A 23205-nucleotide genomic window follows, 5' to 3' on the forward strand; every position below is an offset into this window, starting at 1 on the left:
AGTGATGCTTTTGAACTGTGGTGTTGGAGAAGACTCTTGAGAGTCCCTTGCACTGCAAGGAGATCCAACCAGTCCATCCTAAAGGAGATCAGTCCTGGGTGTTCACTGGAAGGACTGATGTTGAAGCTGAAACTTTAATACTTTGGCCACCTGATGAGAAGAGCTGACTCATTTGAAAAGACTCTGATGTTGGGAAAGATTGAGGGCAGGAAGAGAAGGGGACAACAGAGGATGAGATTGTTGGATGGCATCACTGACCCGATGGACATTGGTTTGGGTAAACTAAGGGAGGTGGTGATGGACAGGGATGCCTGGCATGCTGCGGTTCATGGGGTCGCAAAGAGTCGGACACAACTGAGCAACTGAACTGAACTGATAGGCTTGTAATATATCTAGTTCCCAGATCTCTGTCCCATCCTAGATAGATCTTTTTTGAGTTTTCTCACTGTAGCTACACAAACAGAACTAGCTTCCTTCGGAAGATAACCAAGTGCCTATCAACAGCAGTGTTCAGACACACGAGGGAAAAACAATTAGTGTGGATACTGTTGAATACAATTTCTAAATCAGACAGAACAGAAATTGTCAATCAGTACATTTTCTAAAATGAACATACTGGTTTTTATCTTAATGAAAAAAAATCTCCTATACTTACTGAAATGGACATAATTTCATAAGGATACAATTAGGGTTCCTAAATGGCACCCCACTCCAGTACTCTTGCCTGGAAAATCCAATGGATGCAGGGGACTGGTGGGCCGCAGCCCATGGGGTCACGAAGAGTTGGACACGACTGAGCAACTTCACTTTCACTTTTCACTTTCATGCACTGGAGAAGGAAATGGCAACCCACTCCAGTGTTCTTGCCTGGAGAATCCCAGGGAAGGGGGAGCCTGGTGGGCTGCTGTCTATGGGGTTGCACAGAGTCGGACACGACTGAAGCGACTTAGCAGCAATAGCAGCAGCAAGAGGGAGTTTATAGCATAATACCTAAATAAAAATATTTTGGTTCTGCCAAATGCATTTGTAATTCTGTGGAGGTAATATTTTCTGTGCTTATAAGAATATATGTATACTATTTCATTTCCTTCTTTATACCCAGAAGTCTTAACATACATAGTGTTCTGCACTTTTTTCCCTCATGGTCATAAATATTACAGAGTTTTTCATTTCAGTATTTAAACAGCTTCAACATTTTATATAGCTATATTGCATTCCATTTTATAGCAGTATCATTGTTCATTTTACCAGTCCCTGATGGACAGTTATTTAGGATATTTCTAATCTTTGCTATTACAAACAATGTTGTAACAACTAACCTTATAAACATATCATGTCTCATGTTAGTATGCCTGCAGAAATATACATTAAATACATAGATATAAAAAATACTAAAGGGAATATGTATTGGTAATTTTCATAAATATTAACAAATTGAGTCCCATCCACAGTATATGAGTGTCTGTAAACTCCTCAGCTTTTACAACACAGCAATTCCAGTGTTTCAATGTTGAAAGTGTTACATTTCAACATAGAATACACAAGCCATAAACAAAAAATGTTCTAATAGGTCCTACATTTATTAAGCTAAGAGAGTTCAGTGGACAATATACCAAAAGCAGCACTGGGAATTAAGACTTCACCAAAGTGCTATGAAAGAAATGAGGCAAATTATCACAATAACAACATAAAGAAGTAGTGTGTTTAATGATGGACAGCCAGCTATCCTGTGTGTGAAACCCAAACTCTCTTAATAAAATCCCTCAAGCCCAAATTCTGTTAACACTGGTCCCGAAGGGAAAATTCTTACATGGGGTCACCTAGGCCTTCAACTACTGCTTACTAGGATTCAATTTTCTTATTGGGAGTCCTACTAATTATACTACATACATCATGCTGCTAGGTCACAGTAGACACATTCTAGAAAAACAGGAATACTCTATCCTTCCCTTGATCTTTTCCTTAACAGCACAAATGAAACACAATTAGTAGCCAGCATGATAACAATTTAAATGCAATAGGCAACCAGTGAAAGTGACCTGCAAAGTGAAAGTGAAAGTTGCTCAGTCATGTCCGACTCTTAGCAACCTTATGGACTATACAGTCCATGGAATTCTCCAGGCCAGAATACTGGAGTGGGTAGCCTTTTCCTTCTCCAGGGGATTTTCCCAACCCAGGGATCGAACCCAGGTCTCCCACATTGCGGGCAGATTCTTTTACCAGCTGAGCTAGCAGTGGTCACCTAAATCCATTTTCTTTGGCTTCACAGTAATGGAGATTCAGCTGAATGAGTGGCCAGGAATATACAGACTATACTTCTCAGCATTCCTTGCAGCCATGTGACAAAAGTTCCTATGGAACGTGAAATTTTGGGGCCACTTTCTTAAAAGGAAATTCTTTGCATTCTACTTCTGCTTAATCCTATTTCTCAAATTAGAATGCAGACATGGCAGTGACCCAGATCTAACCTCGCAGACAAGGACAACTTCCTTCTGGACTACAAAGCAATAAAACGCAAAAAACTTGGGACTGGTAACCTTGTGAAACTAACCACTTTGACAGCCTTGACTATCCTACTATTGTCATGTTCTATCTTATTTAAGCCAGTGTATATCTTTGTTACAGTAATTTTGTCTCTAAAATACACACACAGACATACACAAACATATGCACACATACAAAGATTAGCTAGTGGAGGTATTAAGAAAAGGTAAAAACGTTTTAAAGTTCAAATAGAAGGAAAAAGATGTGTGTAGGCGTCAGGACATAAGACTAAAGCTAAGAAATAAAGATAAGTACAAAATAATCAACAGAAAGAAAATAAAGAAACCAACCAAAATAGAAGACTAGTATCAGAAAGAGATATTTTCTGTGCTCAGGAAATTTATATAATATTGCAAAGCATTAGAAGGAAAAATGTACTTCAGATAGTTTGTTTTATATGCAAATGATTATTTCTCACAAGCAGAAAAGCTGAGTGATTCAAATATAATTAACAACTGTATTTGAAAACATTTAAATACATTTACATTTACAGTGAATTATAAAACAAATATGGTATCTTAGCTTGATTAAAATAAGAATTTAGCAGAAAAAAACACTGAAACTCACTCAGTAAACATTGAATATGTGCTAGACAAGACACCTGTGCTGGATTTAGGGATACAAAGGTGAATAAAACAGTTCCTATTTGGGAAAACTACTTTCTTATTATCAAATTTTGAACAATTATTTTTTAAAAACACACACAGAGAATTATACATATACACTAAATCTCTTTAATACAAAGATTTTTTTAAGAAAAAGTTTTCATTGTGTGTAAAATGAGTTTCAAAACAAAAAATTATTTTGAAATGTAATGAAAATTTACATTACACATACTTTAAAATTATCAGCACCTTTTAATCATTACAGCATTGTTCCTGAAGTAAGATATCAAAATGTGTTAGTCCTTTCTACAAAAAACATTTGCTCAATAAAGACTGAAAGTACTTTAAAATAACAGCATGTACTAACTTCTTCCTTCTATTCTGCATGAATTTATTCTAATTATTACAGGAAGGAAAATACAGGCATTTTGATATTTCATTTAACTTTTTCATCTGAGAAGTGAATCATAGTAGGATGTCTTAAAGTGTTATCTACTTAAAAATGACAAATATTTAACCTAATGAAAAATAATTTATAATCTAACAACATTCACTTGGAATTTGTCCAAATAAAACGTTTTATTTGCTTTATACACAATGGAGTATTACTCAGCCATTAAAAAAGAATACATTTGAATCAGTTCTACGAGATGGATGAAACTCGAGCCGATTATACAGAGTGAAGTAAGCCAGAAAGAAAAACACCAATACAGTATACTGACACATATATACGGAATTTAGAAAGATGGTAATGATGACCCTGTATGCGAGACAGCAAAAGAGACACAGATGTATAGAACGGGCTTTTGGACTCTGAGGGAGAGGGAGAGGGTGGGATGATCTGGGAGAACGGCATTGAAACATGTATACTATCATGTAAGAAATGAAGTACACGATGCTTGGGGCTGGTACATGGGGATGATCCAGAGAGATGATATGGGGTGGGAAGTGGGAGGGGGATTCAGGATTGGGAGCTTGTATACACCCGTGGTAGAGTCATGTCAATATATGGCAAAACCAATACAGTATTGTAAAGTAAAATAAAGTAAAAATAAAATTAAAAAAAATAAAAGAAATAAAAGAAAAATTTTTTAAAAAGAGAAAAAAAAACATCTTATTTGCTTTAACTCACTTTAATGCATTAAAATCCTGGAGTAACTAGCTGTTATGTTAGACAAATTGTGTCAAGTGAAAACACACTTGTGATAACGTTATTCATTTTAAAAACTTGTTTGAAGCTTACAAACTACCCTCCCACTATTACATGAAGAAGAAATAAGCATTCTATATTATTTGAAGCGTGTGCTCTGCTGTATCTGACTCTTTGTGACCCCATGGACTGTAGCCCACCAGGCTCCTCTGTTGGTGAAATTTTCCAGGCAAGAATCCTGGAGTGAGTTGCCATTTCCTACTCCAGAGAATCTTCCTGACCCAGGGATCGAAGCTAAGTCTCTTGTGTCTCCTGCATTGGCAGGCAGATTCTTTACCACCAGTGCCACCTGGGAATCTCCTGGATCTTATTTAAGACAATGTAAATGACCAATTGATGATAACCCTTTCCCTCAAAAAGTTCTAGAAATTACATTAAGTAAATATAAGAAACTAAGGGGAAATGATACAAATATATATATATATATACACACACACATATATCTAACAACAAAATTTAAAATGATCATTTTAGAGTATAACATATAAAGTTTTAAACTATGAAACGTTTTATTATATTACTTTAAATTAAAAACTGTTACAGATTGGTTAGAATAAGATACCACAGTCTCATATACATTATTTCTTTAAATAAAAAACACATTTTAAAAATTTGAACATTAGTTTGTGGAATAAACCTACAAAAACTATAAAGTCTAAATCAAGAGAATAATAAAGCTTAAAACCAGGAAATACATGAGATTATTTGGAATTCCTTATTTTTTCCCACCAATATATATATCTGCATCCTAATTTCCAAATATGCCTTCTAACTTCTAATGATTACTTTTAAATTTCTTTCTTACTAGACTTTGCATTCTTCAGTCACTTCTTTTTTCTTTTTAAACAGGCACCTGGGAGAATAAATTTTAAAGTCTGACTACAAAAAGAAAAAACAGGAAGATAATTAATCATTAGCGTATAGTATTAAATTTAATATTTAGAATTTTCACAAAAAGAACTTCAGATACACCAGGTATTCTTCATTCAATCTAATGGCTTTCTCCCCTTTGAATATGACAGCGATTTCTTAAAATAAGTATATGCAAAACTATCAGCTTATCTAATCACCCTTCAACCTGACTCCCAGGCTTCTTGTCAAACTTGCTTTTAACGTCCTTCTCATGCAGTTGCTATTTTTCATTATTCTTTTATCCTTTCTCTCAGTGTTCCAACATCTTTACTGTTTTCAGCAAACAGAAGGTTTTTTTTACATAGTAGGACAAAAGCAGACAGAGCAGATAGTTGAGAACCATAAGCAGTCCTGCTGGTTGGTCCCCACAGGAGATAATGTGCTGTAATGTAGATTTGGCAGACTCTCTGCAGGAGCTCACAGAATCTGCAAATCCCTCCCCAAAGAACAAAACTATATTTCCCTATCTCCTCTGTACAATGGTTTATGTAGCATTCTTCTAAAGGTGACTCATTATGTACAAGTTATCAGAAGCTGAACAATTACTTTTACTTTAAAACTTTGCACATTCCCAGGGCTAATTAAAGTCCAGAAATATACAAACTGTTCACAAGTAGCTTTCTAATATGACAGAACACTGACAATGAAGCAAATAGGATAAAGGAATTACTATACTTGTAAACTAGAGTCTACTAGCACCTCTATGACAGCAAACAATTTAAAAGAAAACAAAAAAACCTCAATTTTATAGGGCCCTTCCCTACTCTAATTCTGTCATATGAATTGACTTGTTTTAACTAACGTTGTTGTGTTTTAATACTTTTTTAAGTGGTCTCTTCACCTTTCATTACTTTTATTTGAAGTGTAATGAGAGCGCCATGCATGCATGCTAAGTCACTTCAGTTGTGTCCAACTCTTTGTGACCCTATGGACCACAGCCCGCCAGGCTCCTCTCCCCACGGGATTCTCCAGGCAAGAATACTGGAGTCGGTTGCCATGCCCTCCTCCAGGGGATCTTCCACAGTCAAGTATCAAACCCACATCTCTTATATCTCCTGCATTGGCAGGCGGGTTCTTTACCACTAGCACCACCTGGGAAGCCCTATTACCTCCTAATTCAAAGCATATACAGACACCTCTCCACCAACTGACTTAATTCTCTAAACTATTTCAGACTTGTCAATTCTGAATCAGACCTACCTTTAATTTTCAGAGCACCAGTCATTTTAGAGACTTTTACAATACTGATGATTTTTCCATATTATCTTAGCAATTTTTCATTGGTTTTCATAGTACTTCCATATTTTTGTCCCCTAAAAAATATTCTTTTAAGTCTATGGTATTCTCAATATATTTGTTAAATATTTTAAGAACTGTTCCATAACTAAAATAACCCCCCAAATCATACAGACAGGAAATTTTCCTTCTGATTTCAATAGATATGTGAAAACAAAACAGTTACATATTCTGATTTGACTTCCATTTAGAAAGATAGTGCTGTCTTTTTGTTGAGTTCTGAAGAATTTTCCACCAGCAGAAACAAAAAGCTCTAATAACAATCATTCGTTTGTGGGAAAAAGAAACAACATTTAAAAAGAAATATTTAAAAACAAAAATCAGAGTTCTATAGGCAAACATATTTTTATATATTTCTAGGCTTTCTAAATATTCTGCAATGACTCTGTAATATTTTGATCACTAGAGAAATTTTGTAAAAATAAAATGTTTTTCAAAGAAAATATTCTCTGAAAGTCAATTTAAAACAAATGGAACAAATCAGAATGATACTCTATTTTTAAATAGTTGTACTGTTGACACTACACTTGAACAATATGGGTTTAAACTATGTGGGTCTAGTTATACCTGGGTTATTTTCAATAAATATGTCCCACAGAACTACACAGTACTCGGTTGGTTGGATCCACGGAAGTGGTATCATAACGTGAAAGGCCAACTGTAAAGTTAAAAGCGGAATTTCAACTGAGTAGGGCAGGGATGAGGAGAAGGGATATGTGCCCCTAATCCTCAAATTATTCTAGGCTCACCTGTACTTTGCTCTCAGAAAATAACACAATAAGTAAACAAGTCTTACATATGTGATCTATGTCACTTGGCTCTTTTTATCCAAACTTCTTCAAATAGGAATAAATGTTAAAAATGTTTCCATTTTTCCCACACTGCTTTTATGCATGAGCAAAAAAGCCAACCAAACACAAACTGATCTTTGAATTAGTTCTCTTCCTGATCCAGGAGGAAAACACATTTAGGGCTTACATGATCTGGAGAAAAAAAATCAAAACTAGTTTTTCGTATGATTTATTCTGTATGTTTGATTCCAGATGCTCTGACTCCTAATGCACTCTAGCGTATCCACTTATTATGGACAATTATTTATGGATATTATCAGTGGAGGGAAAAGGAATATTATTTGGGGTTTGTTTTTTTTTTTTCATTTTGCTTAGGCAGCATGAGTTTATGTTCCTATAAAGTCAGATCATCTAGAAAGCAGTTTTCTTTTTTTTTAGTCCTAGTAATGCTGCCGGTATCCCATGAATATGTTAAGGCAACTTTCCAAAAAAATTACATAACTTTTTCACATCATTTCATAATTACAGAGCACATATGATATAACATGCAGGTGGTGTTGGAAACATGAACAAAAGGAAAGACTGCTGTCATTAGGAGCTCTACTGCCACTTTGTAAAGCTTCAGTCGAACCCCATTTCAAAGGCTGTATCCAAGGGAAGAAACAGTCTTTGAAGCTTAGAGTGGTATACTTCACTTGAGGAACCTAAAGCACTTTAACAGTCAGCATTTTTAAGTTCCCATCTTGAGGGTAAAACACTCAGTGGTTCCATAACTGGGGTAAGAGTACCAAATGAATCCAGTGCAGACCAAAGAATTCCAAACAAGCATCCTTCCCAGTCACTGTCCACTGCACGTTCTTCCCACGTAAACCTTATTCAACTCTGACCCTGAGAAAGCCAACTGAAGAAACAATCTTCATTTTCCCAACTTCCCCAGCATCCTCAAATCTGCCATCTCCTCCACTTTAAAACACACCTGTCCCTTATCACCTCTCTCGTCCCAGACTTCTAGTCCCAAATATCATCCAGTGGTTCTATTACAAGAGGCCTCATCCAGGCATTTTCTCCCTATACAGCACTATAGATTCTGGAGGAGCATCTCCTACATTTTTCGGACTTCATATACCCATAAAGCTAAAAAACAAAGCAGAACAAAACAAAAATATACATATGTGAAAGGATTGATATAGGGTCATCAATTTTTTAATCAATAATGTTATTAGAAAGAGTAGGACAGATATGACTACATAATAAAAAGAGTGGAAAAACTCACTGCATCATTAACCCTTATTTTCTCATTTTGGGAAAGACCAGTGGAAATTTCCTAAAAACCAGGGAAAAATATTCTTCTGAACCATCCCTCCTTCCAACCCTTCTCCCCTCACTCTCTTACCAGTTTCCTCAGGTTTTCCTCCACCCTGGAAAAATAGTCACTTGGTATTCTTTTAGCCCCCTAAAAAATCACGGAGGCTTGAAGAAAATGCTAAGTAAATTAAGAAGCAATCCTGAGTCTTTTAGTAGCTCCATTACTTAAAAAAAATAAAGAATAAAAGTGCACTGAAAATGCAAATGCACATTTTAATAAAAAATAGGAAAGCCACTACTTACTACAAGGGGTGTTTGTGTGTGTGTTGTGTGTGTTTTAAACTTCAATATATGAATTTGGATAGTGGGAAAGACCTGGATTGTAAGCCAGAACATGAATTTCTAGTCCCAGGTTGATCTCATCTGAGACAGACCAATGTGAATCTAAGCAAGTCATTTACTACTTCTTTATAAATAAAAAAGGCTAAACTAGATGATCTCTTAAAGTAACTACATCTCTAAGAATAGGAATAAGCTTTCTAGAGAACACAACTAAGTAAATGTAAAACAGTGGTAATTTTTATATTCCAACAATTGTGCTTATTTATTACTCCTACTTTAATCAGTCATATATTTCCAAAAAGGATAAGATATGGCTTTTAATGAAGGACACATAGACTGTTATAACAAAAAGCTGATATTCTAAAAAGCTTTTTTTTCAAGTTTACCAACCTCATTTTTCGCACTCAACATGTTCAATATCAGAACAAGAAACAAAGAGTGAGCTGAAATAGAGTAGCAAAATAAACTTTTGAAAAAGCAAACCCTAAATATATGTAATAAGCTCCTGCTATCTAATATGAGCATCAAACCATCATCTTTCCTGTCTATGTAATAAAATATAAATCAGTCTCAGACAAAAACTTAGTTTTGTGAATTAAAAAAAAAAAAACTCAAGATAAAATAATATCTCACCATGTAATGACTGTCTTATTTTCTCATTCCGCCAAGCACATAAAACCTCTGTGAAAGGCATATCAGGATATTCTTTTTTTTTTCCTCAGCAAATAAGTTTTCAGTGTTTACTGAATTTAATTAAACTGAACTGAATTCTAGGCCCAAATGGCCTACAGTTATCTGTTATCACTATAAAACCCCTGATTTCCCGTATCTGTCCACCATCTGTTTCAGACCACATATTCATATTTACTTGGGGGAAATACATGGCCAACCTGATGTAATTGTTCTGTTTTTCTACTTTTCCCCATGCCATCCCTACCATGCAGTGTAACTTGCCATTAAGTGTCTGCAGAAGTTGAGCATGGGCCCAGCTGATGGCATTCCTGAGATCTATATGTGACCCATTTATAAAGTTCAGCTCCAATTTGGTTTTAACCCTCCTCATTACTATTTAGGTCTACCTGCTTAATACAACTCTTGAACATCTATTTTTATTCTTAAGCATCTTGCTTCTTTACTTACAAAGTTCCTCTATCTACTTACATCAAGTATCTTTGGGGACTATCAAAACAGACTTTCCTTGTATGACCCTAGGAGTCATCATCTTTCTCATTTCTGCCCTACTCACCAACCCGCCCAACCATAGCCTCCCAAACACACACGTACATAATGTGTGTGCTATCCTCCTTTGTCATCTTAAAAAGGGGCAAAACCTGGCCCTTTATGGCTACTCCCAGACAGTTTCAGGGCTTCCCTTGTGGCTCAGCTGGTAAAGAATCCGCCTGCAATGTGGAAGACCTGGGTTCGATCCCTGGATTGGGAAGAGCCACTGGAGAAGGGAAAGGCCACCCACTCCAGTATTCTGGCCTTGAGAATTCTGTGAACTGTATAGTCCATGGGGTCGCAAAGAGTGGGACACAAGAGACTTTCACTTTCACTTTTCAGTTTCAGGTCAAGAAATCCTCACTTATTAACATTTATTTTCTTCCCAGTCTATCAGCTTTGCTTAATCAGTAAAAGGCAGTGAAGTGATAAGATGAAGCTCTATCTTCAATGCCTAAACACACCTGGCTAGGCAACCTCTATGTGTCTAGCAAGGCCCAGGATAGAGGATACTTACCAGTTTATAATCTATTTGGGGAAGAACATCTTCACATGGGGGATGGGGCTGAAACTTGAGAGTAGCTTTGATTTGGGCTGCTATGATATAGCAGATTATAGGGTACTTAGCTTCTGTCATGCAGATAAATTCATTTAATAAGTTTAATAAGCACACTCTGAAAAGTGAAAGTGTAGTCACTCAGTCATGTTAGACTCTTTGCAACCCCATGGACTGTAGGTCACCAGGCTTCTCTATCCATGGAATTCTCCAGGCAAGAATACTGGAATGGGTAGCCATTCCCTTCTCCAGGGGATCTTTCTGACTCAGGAATCAAACCCAGGCAAAATCACATTGCAGGCCAATTCTTTACCATCTAAACCAAAAGCAGATAGCACATTCTGGGCACTATAATGATAGATAAGGAAGGAGGTAAATAATAAAAAGACACTGTTTTTGTCCATGTGGCAAGCAAAGCATGATGGGGGTGGTAGATGAAGATATACTGAAACTGGTGTCAATACTTAATATTCACACCAGCATTATTTACATATAACAGCCAGGACATGGGCGCAATCTAGATGTCCACGGACAGATGAATGGATAAAGAAGTTGTGGTACATATATACAATGGAATATTACTCAGCCATTAAAAAGAACAAATTTACGTCAGTTCTAGTGAGGAAGATGAACCTAGAGCCTATTATACATAGTGAAGGAAGTCAGAAAGAGAAAAACAAATATCAAAGAGTACTCTGATGAACCTATTTGGAGGGCAGGAATAGAGATGCAGACATAGAGAACAGACTTGTAGACAGTGGGGAGGGAGAGGATGGTATAAATTGAGAGATCAGACTGAAACATATACATTAACATATGTAAAATAGCCAGTGGGAATTTGTTGTATGATACAGGGAGCTCAAGCTGGTGCTCTGTGACAACCTAAAGGGGTGGGATGGGGTGAGAAATGGGAGGAAGGTGACATATGTATAACTATGGCTTATTCATGCTGATGTATCACAGAAACCAACACAGCATTGTAAAGCAATTATCCTCCAAGGAAAAATAAACAATTTTTTTAAAAAATACTTAAAAAAAAGAAAATGGTGCTAATAAAGGCAGCCATATACACAAGGAATACAGGACCACAGTAGAGGGAGAATGACTGGCTCTGGAGGAAACAGGTGGGATGTTTACAAAAAGAGATATCACTAGATATGTAAGCACCTGTCATTTAGAGAAAGGACACATTCCAGGCAGAGTGTCCATATGTGTGCAAAGATGAGAGCACAGAAGGATTACTTATATCACAAAGTATGTTTGGGATAACGGATAGGACATGAGGATGGAGTCTTTAATGGATCCCGGATTATACCAGGCTTAGTTCACTAGGATAAGAAGTTTAGCTTCATCCCAAAGGCAGCTGGAATCAAGACTGCTGGGGAAAATATCAAGAACCTCAGATATGTAGATAACATCACCCTTACTGCAGAAAGTGAAGAGGAACTAAAGAACCTCTTGATGAAGTGAAAAAGGAGAGTGAAAAAGCTGGCTTAAAACTCAACATTCAAAAAAACGAACATCACGGCACCCAGTCCCATCACTTCATGGCAAATAACAGAAACAATGACAGACTTTATTTTCCTGGGCTCCAAAATCACTGCAGATGATGACTGCTGCCATGAAATTAAAAGACACTTGCTCCTTGGAAGAAAAGTTATGACCAAACTAGACTGCATATTTAAAAGCAGAGACATTATTTTGTCAACAAAGGTCCATCTAGTCAAAGCTATGGTTTTTCCAGTGGTCACGTATGGATGTGAGAGTTGGACTATAAAGAAAGATGAGTACTGAAAAATTGATGCTTTTGAACTCTGGTGCTGGAGAAGACTCTTAAGCATCCCTTGGACAGCAAGGAGATCCAACGAGTCCATCCTAAAGGAAATCGGTCTTGAATATTCACTGAAGGACTGACGCTGAATCTGAAACTCCAATTCTTTGGCCATCTGATGTAAAGAACTGACTCATTTGAAAAGACCTTGATTCTGGGAAAGACTGAAGGCAGGAGGAGAAGGGGGCAACAGAAGATGAGATGGCTATATGGCATCACCAACTCAATGGAGATGAGATTGAGTGAACTCCAGGAGTTGGTGATAGACAGGGAGGCCTGGTGTACTGCAGCCCATGGGGTAGCAAAGAGTTGGACAAGACTGAGTGACTGAACTGAACTGATAAGGACTACAAACAGATCCAACTAATCCATCCTAAAGGAAATCAGTGCTGAATATTCACTGAGGGACTGATGCTAAAGATGAAACTCCAATACTTCCATCTGATGCAAAGAACTGACTCACTGAAAAAGACCCTGATGCTGGGAAAGATTGAAGGCAGGAGGAGAAGGAGACGACAGAGGATGAGATAGTTGGATGGCATCACCAACTCAATGGACATGAGTTTGAGTAAGCTCCAGGAGTTGGTGATGGACAGGGAAGCCTGGCATGCTGCAGTCCATGGGGTCACAAAGAGTAGGACATGACTGAGTGACTGAACAGAACTGACTGATAAGAGGGATCTTTGTGGTGATAATTAGTTCTATATCTTGATTGTGGTGTTAACTGCATGAGTCTACATATGAGACAAAATGACAGAATTACATACACAAGTTGTACCAATGTCCACTTTCTGGTTTTTACCAGGAAACCAAGGGTCTCTAATGGGGGTTAATTAGATGACTGGGTTATCTTAGGGAAAATTCTTAGAAGAGGAATAACTCTTTGTGGCCCCATGGACGGCAGCACACCAGGCCTTGTAAGGCTGTAGTCCACTGAGTCACAAAGAGTTGTACACAACTGAGCGACTGAACTGAACTGAATTGGAGCCTTCCAACACAGCTCAGGGTACCCCAGTTGGAGAATCATCATTTAATTTTACAGCTCTAAGTTGGTGATTTACAGATCATTTAGTCTGGCCTATTCTGGGGTAGACAGGAGACCCTTGGTGATTAGGTTATCTTCGGGAAAATTCTTAGAAGAGAGATAGATAACTGCTAACCTTCTATGATTTCAGCTGTGATCTACTAGAAAAAGGCTTATCCTAGGAGCCATATACCTCCTGTAGACAGAGCCTCCCTGGGAAATATCACTCACATACTACCTCATCTCAACAAGAAGCAGTAAAGATTTGAGGCATTTTCACAAACACACACACACAAGAATAGGCTTCCTGCATAATTAGCAGCTGTTCTGCTTGAAAATACCTGCTTTTCAAAGTTTTCTGGGAATTTAGCAAGATTAAATTTAGGAAAGGGTCAAAGACTACAAGTCATTCCCAATCAGATTCACATCACTAAAGGTCAGATAAAGGATGCTATTATCACACAAATGTAATTTAAAAATCAAACTGACTTCTATAACCAGCAATTTTAAAAAAAAAAACAGTGGTACAGTGCACCACCAACCAGAAGGTGTTTACTTTGGTTTGAGCATTCTCTGAGAGTTCTGAAGCCTAGCAGGGAACACATGTTCAGGTTTGGTTCAGAAAAGCTGAATGGCCCCCTCTGGAAGCTGACTACGCTGTGAGTGCTTCTTAGAACTAGGAGATACCCCAAGATATCAAATCACTGAGTAGTCTGTTAAGCTGAAAATAAAAATTTTACATCTTTACTATTTACAGAGAGAGTATGATTTGTTTGTTTCTGCTTTGTGTTTGATTTTTTCTTCAGTAAGTGTAAAAAGATAAGGAGACCCAAAATATATTTAGGAATATACTGAGATCATTTTATTACCAATGATAATTGGACTCAATATACAAACGTAAGAGAGCACAGGCTATGCAGAGTTATAAACTTACCAACAGATAAGGCTAGACCAATATAATAAAGCCCAAAACTGAAGAAGTTCATGAATAATTTTCTATGCGAAAGCTGTAAATAAGCAAAAACCCATTTGTAATATAGAAAGCATTCATATATGATGTGTAAAATGGAAAAGTTAAAGAGTATAGAATTTTCATTATCTGTTTCTAAAGGATTCATAACTTTTTCTAAAGTTTTTCATGACTGAACATACACGACATAAAATATCTGTAATAAACTCCTAGCCAAACTTTGGTAATTAACACTGAGAGCAAATTCCCATTATGAGTAAAACCCAACATTTAAAAAATTGAAACCACATTTATAAGCAAGTAGTTGGGGAAAATTATGCTGAGCTGAAGATACAAGGTTTCTATGAAAGATAAATCATCTTTCTTATCTGAACTACTCAGATCAAAATGTCAAAACAATTAAATTACAATTTTGTCTAACATCAATATCCCATGCAACAATGCAAAACAGACAACCCTAATATCAAGCATACTATTTACTTTTAACTGGCAAACAAATTGAGCAATGAATCAAATGTTGCTAAAGAAAACATGAGGCACACTGCCAGATCAGAGAGGTCAAGGAATTCATCAAGATTCACTTTCTATACAACTGTATGTTTTTGGCTAAGGGAGAAAAAAGTCATCCATTCTCTTATACAAATATGAAAATACACTAACATAGAATAGATAATTTAACTGGTTCCACATCAAATGTGGGGCTTCACAGTGGTAAAGAATGGTGCAGTGGTAAAGAATCTACCTGCCAATGCAGGAGACACAGGAGATTTGGATTCGATTCCTAGGCAGTGAAGATGTCCTAGAGCAGGAAATGGCCACCCACTCAAGTATTCTTGTCTGGAAAATTCCATGGACAGAGGAGCCTGGTGGGCTATAGTTCACAGGGTCACAGCACGACTGAGCATCTGAGCATGGCTGCATGCACATCGAATGTGACTAGAAATCACACATAAATGAACCACATTGATTTTACAGTTTTATGTGGATGCTTCTATTTTTGTATATACATATCTGTGTATATGTGTTTGCATAGGTGGAGAGAAAAAAAAAAGGAGAGCTTAAATTTTTATCTTTACAGAGCCTAGTTCTTCCACATTGCTATCATATCTATTTTTTTGAATATGCAATGTAAAAAGTTACACCATTATATTTTTGTGCTGTTAAGAAGCCCTCTAATGATCTTAAACTACCTGCTCATTTTTCAGTTAAAACAAATCAAAGGCCAGGGAAGATAAGGACATAAAATCAAGCTGGGAACAGAACTGGGTCTGGAATTCTGGGCCCCTGACTCCTATTCTTTTGTACCAATCAAGTCATATACTAAAAGCGTGGACTCCTGAAAACTGGTAAATATTGTCAGAAGAAACAATTATAGGCTCCTGTTGGTATATCACTTTATATTTACTTGCTTTTTAAGGAAAGCGTTCTGCTTTCAGAAATCTACTAATGCTTCATGAGAAAATTATGATGTACTAGAATTTTCTAACCATGCATATTTGGATTTCACACACCATTCATCCCTAAAGTCCATTCAGGATTAGTCAGTGTCTTAAAGCCTTTACATCTATAATCATAATACAGAATTTTACCTAAGTGCAAATCATTGATTTATTTTCATTCTCTAATTGGCTAAAATTTTTCATATATATTTTTCTATGTATCTAAAAGAAATGCAGCATTATAATTAAGGATATGGATGCTGTAACAGGACTGCTTGGCTCCACTGTAAACCACTATGTAGCCTTGGGCAAGTGAACCTACCCACCTTAGGCCTTAGTTTCATTTGTAGAAATGACAGAACCCACCTCATAGGGTTTTGGGAATGATTAAATGAGTAAATACAAACCAAACAACAGTCCTGGCTCTTAGTAAATGCTGAAAAAGTAATAGCTATTATTACTAATTTTTACTCAGCTAATAGAGTAACATACTGGAGCTAAAGTATTATCAGAGATCATGTAGAACAGGAATCAGCAAGCATTTTCTAAAGGCCCACAAAGTAAATATTTTAGGCTTCTTTAGTCATACCATCTCTGCCTCAACCACAAAACTCTATAACCTATGACAAATGCAGGCACAGACAATAAACTGGTGGATATAGTCGCGTTCCAATAAGACTTTACTATTCACAAAAACAGGGAGAAGGCTGCCTTTGACTCAAGGGCCAGTGTTTGCAGCCTCCTGATGTAGAATAACAGCCACACTCTACTGAGAAAGTGAAAAGCAGACAGGTCAACTGAGCAACAGAAAATCAGTTTAGCAAGCCACTGGCAGGTATAGAACTAGAAGCAAGAACTCTACAGTTTACTCAGCTCAATGTTTTTCCTACCTATCCACAAAAGAGAACCTCCAGGAAATGCATCTATCCCAATCTACAAACAGAAGCTTACTCTCAAACAACATACAAGATTGGCAGAAAACAGACATATTTTGAAAACTGATGAGTACGCTGGAGTTCATTATTCTATTCTAATTTTGAGTGTCCAATAATTTCCACAGTGAATTTTTTAAAAACTCAACACACTCAGTTCTCTTCATATGGCATTTATCAATTCTCTCCAAATATTTGTATACATTCTTTTCTTCCTTACTAGAAATTTTAATTTGAAAGCAGGGATCATGTCATTTGCATCTTGGTATCACTATCTTTTACCAAGACCTCACACAGTAAAAGACACAGGTCTTTTACCAAGACCTCACACAGTAAAAGACACAGGTCTTTTACCAAGACCTCAGTCATGTCCGACTCTTTGTGACCCCATGAATCACAGCACACCAGGCCTCCCTGTCCACCACCATCTCCCAGAGTTCACTCAGACTCACATTCATCAAGTCGGTGATGCCATCCAGCCATCTCATCCTCTGTCGTCCCCTTTTCCTCCTGCCCCCAATCCCTCCCAGCATCAGAGTCTTTTCCAATGAGTCAACTCTTTGCATGAGGTGGCCAAAGTATTGGAGTTTCAGCTTCAGCATCATTCCTTCCAAAGAACACCCAGGGCTAATCTCCTTTAGAATGGACTGGTTGGATCTCCTTGCAGTCCAAGGGACTCTCAAGAGTCTTCTCCAACACCACAGTTCAAAAGCATCAATTCTTCAGTGCGCAGCTTTCTTCACAGTCCAACTCTCACATCCATACATGACCACTGGAAAAACCATAGCCTTGACTAGACGGACCTTTGCTGGCAAAGTAATGTCTCTGCTTTTTAATATGCTTTAATAAATAAATAATCCCTAAGTAACTGAAGGAAAGCCATCTCAAACAAGGTACTATTTCTAACTGCAAAATTCTCTCCATCTTGTCCAATAGCTCAGTATCCATGAGCAATACTATCAAAATGCTCTTTCCTTACATTCAGTATGTTGCCAATCCAGTCATTTTCAAAATTCAACTGAAATCTATTCCCAGCAAACATCTCTTTCTAGGTCTAATACCATCTCTCCATAAAGTGATTAATCACCAGCAACAACATTGCTCTCTATTAGATCACACTTTGTACTTAAAAATAAACTGTTTGATATGATAGTTATATTCTTAGAGCATTACTGCAGTTAGCCAGCAGCACTGGAGGTTAAGATTCAGTATTTTTACTCTCATCATAGTCTTCCTCAGATTTCATGATATAATCTTGCTTATCTTATTTCTTCCTTCACCTCTACCATTTTATAATCTCAACTTCCTTTCCAAGGCTTCTCCCAAGCAGAACTCAAGGTAGAAATTCTCCCTTTTCTTTCTTCAACAAAACACAACAAAGTTCTTTGCTTTGAGAAATTCTTAGAATCTCAAAGTATTTTCTCATCAAAAATTTGGTCATTTCCCTGACCAAATGCAGAAAAACAGATAATGTTTACTACAAATTTCTTATGCACTGTCTGCCACTCATCACAGTAAGAAGAAAAGGAATCCAACAAGAAAATCTACCCCTCAACACACACACACACACACACACACACACACACACACACCTGCATCTGTGTTTACAGTTTTCCTTCTTTGTGTGTGTGCTCAGTGGTGTCCAACTCTCCACAACCCCATGGACTGTACCCCACCAGGTTCTTCTGTCCATGGAATTTTCCAGGCAAGAATGCTGGCACAGGATTTCCTACTCCAGGGGATCTTCCTAACCCAGGGATCAAACTCATGTCTCTTAGGCCTCCTGTCTCTTAGGCCGATTCTTTACTATTGTGCCACCTGGGAAGTCCCTTCCTTCTCTCTTATCACTATAGGTAAATAGCCCATAATCCTAGAAACAGATAACCTCTCCTGTTCCAGCCTCTCAAACATACTTAAGAATACTGCTCCCCTCTCTCTCCTGCATCAATTTTCCATCTTTATTGGCTACTTCTCTTAAGCATAACAATATATTAATACTATTGTTCTGTACATCTTTAAAACTTTTTATATCATATAGCCCTCCAACTAATGATCCATTTCTCTTCCTTCCTTTTCAATAAAAATCTTCAAGGGATATATACCATCACTCTCTTTAACATCTCTTCTTCTACTCCTTTGTCAAACATTCCAAACAAGCCTCATCACCTGTCACTCCATGGTAACTGGTATCATCAAGGTCATCAATGATTTCCTTTGCTAAATCAATTCTCAATCCTCATCTTTGACAATCCCCTTACTTCTTCAAACATTTCCTTCATTTGGCTTCTAAATACTCTCCATGATCCGAGAGTATCTCCTGCTCTTCATCTTACCTAGCATGGAGCTCTTTTTCAGACACTTCTGCTGGTAGCTCCTCATGTCCTACTGTTAGAGGCCCCCAAGACTCAGTCCCTGGTCCTTTCCAGTTTTCTAATCTCATATATTTTTGATGAAGTTACTCTATCTCTTTGCTTTTAAAATCAGTTGTATAATGAACAATCCTAAATTGTTGGGTTTATGGTTTAGGATTGGATGAAGGATGCTGAAGAATCCTAAATGCATATTGTTAGTCTGTTCTTAGGGCTTCCCTGGTGGTTCAGATGGTAAGGAATCTGCCCACAATGTGGGAAACCCAAGTTCAATCCCTGGGTTGGGAAGATATCTTGGAGAAGAGAATGGCTACCTACTCCAGTATTCTTCAGACTGAATGCTTGACATCCCCACTTGGATATTTAAAATGCATCTAACCCTTAACAAGCCCAATTCCAAATTATTAATCTTCACCATCATGTCTTTCTCCTGCTATCTTCCCCATGTCAGTAAATGGAAGTTCTACATTTTTGGTGACTTAGGTGATTAAGTTCTCCCTAATTTCTTTTGCTGGCACACTCCACATCTAACCTGTCTGCAAATCCTGTGTAATATACTATCAAATTACATCTAGAATATGAACTTTTCACCATCACTTTTCATACCAGCCTAGTATAAACCACAATCTTCATCACATGGATTATCATAATCACCCACAACTGGTACCCTGACTTCTGCTCTTGCTTTCCTTTAATCTGTTCTCAAAACAATAGCAAGAGTAATGAAATTAAACAGTTCTCTTAGTACTGATCAAAACGCTCCAAAGGCTTCCCGTATCACTTCAGGGAAAAGACAAAGTCATTATAATAGCTGACTAGTACTACCCATCCTCTAACTTTAAGACCACATTTCCTACTGTCCTCCTTTCTCTATGCCACTCCACCATGCTGGCTTCTTTGCTGAGACCTGAACACACCAAGATGCTGGACCTCTGCATTTTTCACTCTCTGTGCCTGAAAAACTCATGCCCCAAATATCACATGGCTCACTCCCTCGTCTGCTTCAAGTTCTACTGAAGAATGTCTCTTACTCCAGGGGCTTTCCCTTGGGCTATTTTAAATGCTATTTTAAACTGCTAAACACATGCACACACACTTTTCCTTGCTTTAGGTTTTCCATAGCACTTTGTACAGGTATACCTCGTTTTACTGTCCTTCCTTTATTGCACTTCACAGGGAGTGCATTTTTAAAAAACTGAAGGTTTGCAGCAACCCTGCATTGTCAGATGATGTTTAGCATTTTTTTAGCAATAGGGCATTTTTTAATTAAAGTTCATACTTTTTAAAGATAGAGTGCTACTGCACACTTACTAGACTACTGCACAGCATTACATAACTTTTATATGCACTGGAAAACAAAAAATTTTCTGTGATTTCCTTCATTGCAATATTCTCTTCATTGTGATGGTCTGGAATTAAACCTGCAGTATCTCCAAAGAACTCCTATACAGTATCATATTTTTCTGTGTATTATACATAATGTGTCCCTCCACAAGAATGTATATTCCAAGAAAACAGTACTTTATTCCACTGCCAAAAACAATGCTGGGCATATAATAAACATTTGTTGATTAAATGAATAAACAAATGGTGCTCTGTCAATCTGATGCTGCTTTTTGTAAGCTATAATTTTATCATTTCACTCCTGTTGGTCCTATAGTAGTATACAAAACTCTTTGTATGGTACCAGGAGTTCTTTAGATCACCCTTGTGAAGAGGAATTATTTCTACATTCCCCAGAAGTCCTGAGATCAGAAGTTACTGCCAATTGCAAAGAAGAAAAATCTGAGTAGTTTGAGCTGAAAATATTGTTGAAAGATCCCATCTTTCTATTAAGAATTCTTAGAAGGAAAAATAAATAAAATGGGGGAAATCTAACTCAAACATCAAAGCCTAGTTTAAAACCCAACCCTTTCATTAATCCCTTCCTTCCTCATTCACTTTGTCACTAACCTATAGTAGTGCTCACCATGGTCCCTTCTCCTGGATATGTAATCTCTGGGGGACAGGAACTGGATCTTTCTCTCCTGTCACCAGCTATCCATGACTGACATTCAGAGAACTATTACTGGGTTGAACTAAATGGAGTGAATACTACAGGAACTCCTGATATAACTGCTTATTTGTCAAGGTGTTACCCACCAACTCCAGTACTCTTGCCTGGAAAATCCCATGGATGGAGGAGCCTGGTAGGCTGCAGTCCATGGGGTCACCAAGAGTCGGACACGACTGAGCGACTTCACTTTCACTTTCATGCACTGGAGAAGGAAATGGCAACCCACTTCAGTGTTCTTGCCTGGAGAATCTCAGGGACGGGGGAGCCTGGTGGGCTGCCGTCTATGGGGTCGCACAGAGTCGGACACGACTGAAGCGACTTAGCAGCAGCAGACCACCGAAAGAAGCAACACCACCATCTAGATTACTAAGGGTCAGTTTCAAACAAACTCATCTCCTTTGTTCTGCATGGCCAACTGAGGCAATAGGACACAGCCCAATAACTTAATCACACGTACAAGTCCAGCCAGGATCCAGTAGTCTGCTTCTCAAATGCACAAGCCATGGTAAGCAAAGCCTTGCTAAGAACAATGGAAAAGAAAAGGATACTGTGTCTGTACTTGTTCTTCTAACAGTGCGGGGCAAAATAAGACACCACAGGATGAGATACCCAATAAAGAAGAAAATAATAATAGTAGTAGGAAGTATGCAAAAGAAGAAAAGACAGGAGAAGGACTAGAGGATGAAGAGGATAGAAGAATGAGACCATGGGGGTACTGTGGTGTAAGAACCAGACACTAGGGTAGAAACCTTCAACATTCTCTCAACTTCCTCCAGAAAGCCCTGGTGCGCGTCCTCCGGAGCGGCATTCAACGGTACCCCTCCGGCAAGCCTTCCCTAAAGCAGGCAGCGCAGCGCCGCCTTCTCTACCTGCGTCCCGCTAGGATGCCCCGGGGGGCCGGGCGTGCGTGCGTGTGTGAACGTGTCAGAAACGCGTGATCCGAGCTGCGGGGCTCCAGGAGGTGGGCGGGGGCCTCGAGGCGGGGCCCAGGGCTGCTCCGAGGCGTGTGCCCGAGGGCGGCCAAAGCCAGGTGCCCCACCGGGCGCCCCTCCAAGGCGCTCTCACCCAGCCGCCGCCCGAGCGCCCCTCTGGCCCGGGACTTGACGCCCCATCGGCGAGCCAGGACCCACGCAGGAGTGCGGCCCGTGCCTCAGCTGCGCCGGTCCGGGCGGGAGGGGAGTAGGGGAAAGGTCCGGACGGCTGGGCCGAGGCCGCGCCTTCTCAGAGCGCCGAGCTGCTTGGGGCAAAACTTTGGAAACCGAAGGACTCGGATTACCTGAGCGGCGCGGGCGCGGACTCGTCTGCGGTACGGCTGCCGGGCGCGGGCCGGGTTTTCAGCAGCCGTAAAGCGGGAGGAGCGCTCGAGCCCTCGCCCCCGAGCGGTGGCCCCGGCGCCTCCGCCGCGAGCGTCAGCCGCTTGGCAAGGAACGAGCTGGGCTGAGTCATAATAAAAGACACGTTTGCCGAGCGAAGTGGGAAGGGGGCCTTGAGTAGCTGTGTTAAACGGCGACAGGCTCAAGAAGAGAGCTTTTTTTTTTCTTTTTAATGGGCTGAACTGGAAAACTTGTCCCATGGTGGGAAAGAGATGAGATTCTTTTATAATTTGCACATCCTATACAAATATGTATCTAATAAAGCTTTTTAAAGATTATTCTTATAAGTGCATTGCCTCCGGAGCCAAGTAGCTAGCTGGGTTGAGCGCTGAGCCTTGTCCCTTCCAGCTTTTAGGGCTTTATTCTGCAAGTTCCTCCAGTCCGCGCCTTAGTTTCTTTCATTTGTTGAGCAGGATAATGAGGGCACCT

At 38.6% G+C, this 23205-nt stretch overlaps 1 protein-coding gene across 2 annotated transcripts in view; it reads right to left on the minus strand.

Annotated features, from left to right (window-relative positions):
- The window catches only part of NAALADL2 (N-acetylated alpha-linked acidic dipeptidase like 2), a 1658881-nt gene extending 1636139 nt beyond the window's left edge, over positions 1 to 22742 (minus strand). For both annotated transcript variants that reach the window (XM_042234309.2, XM_060393545.1), the window contains exon 1: positions 22680 to 22742. The gene's annotated coding sequence lies outside the window, so the exon portion shown is untranslated. The remainder of the gene's footprint in view (positions 1 to 22679) is intronic.
- Positions 22743 to 23205: the final 463 nt, after the last annotated feature.

Source organism: Ovis aries, chromosome 1 (assembly GCF_016772045.2).
Source record: "Ovis aries strain OAR_USU_Benz2616 breed Rambouillet chromosome 1, ARS-UI_Ramb_v3.0, whole genome shotgun sequence".
Lineage (NCBI taxonomy): Eukaryota > Metazoa > Chordata > Mammalia > Artiodactyla > Bovidae > Ovis > Ovis aries.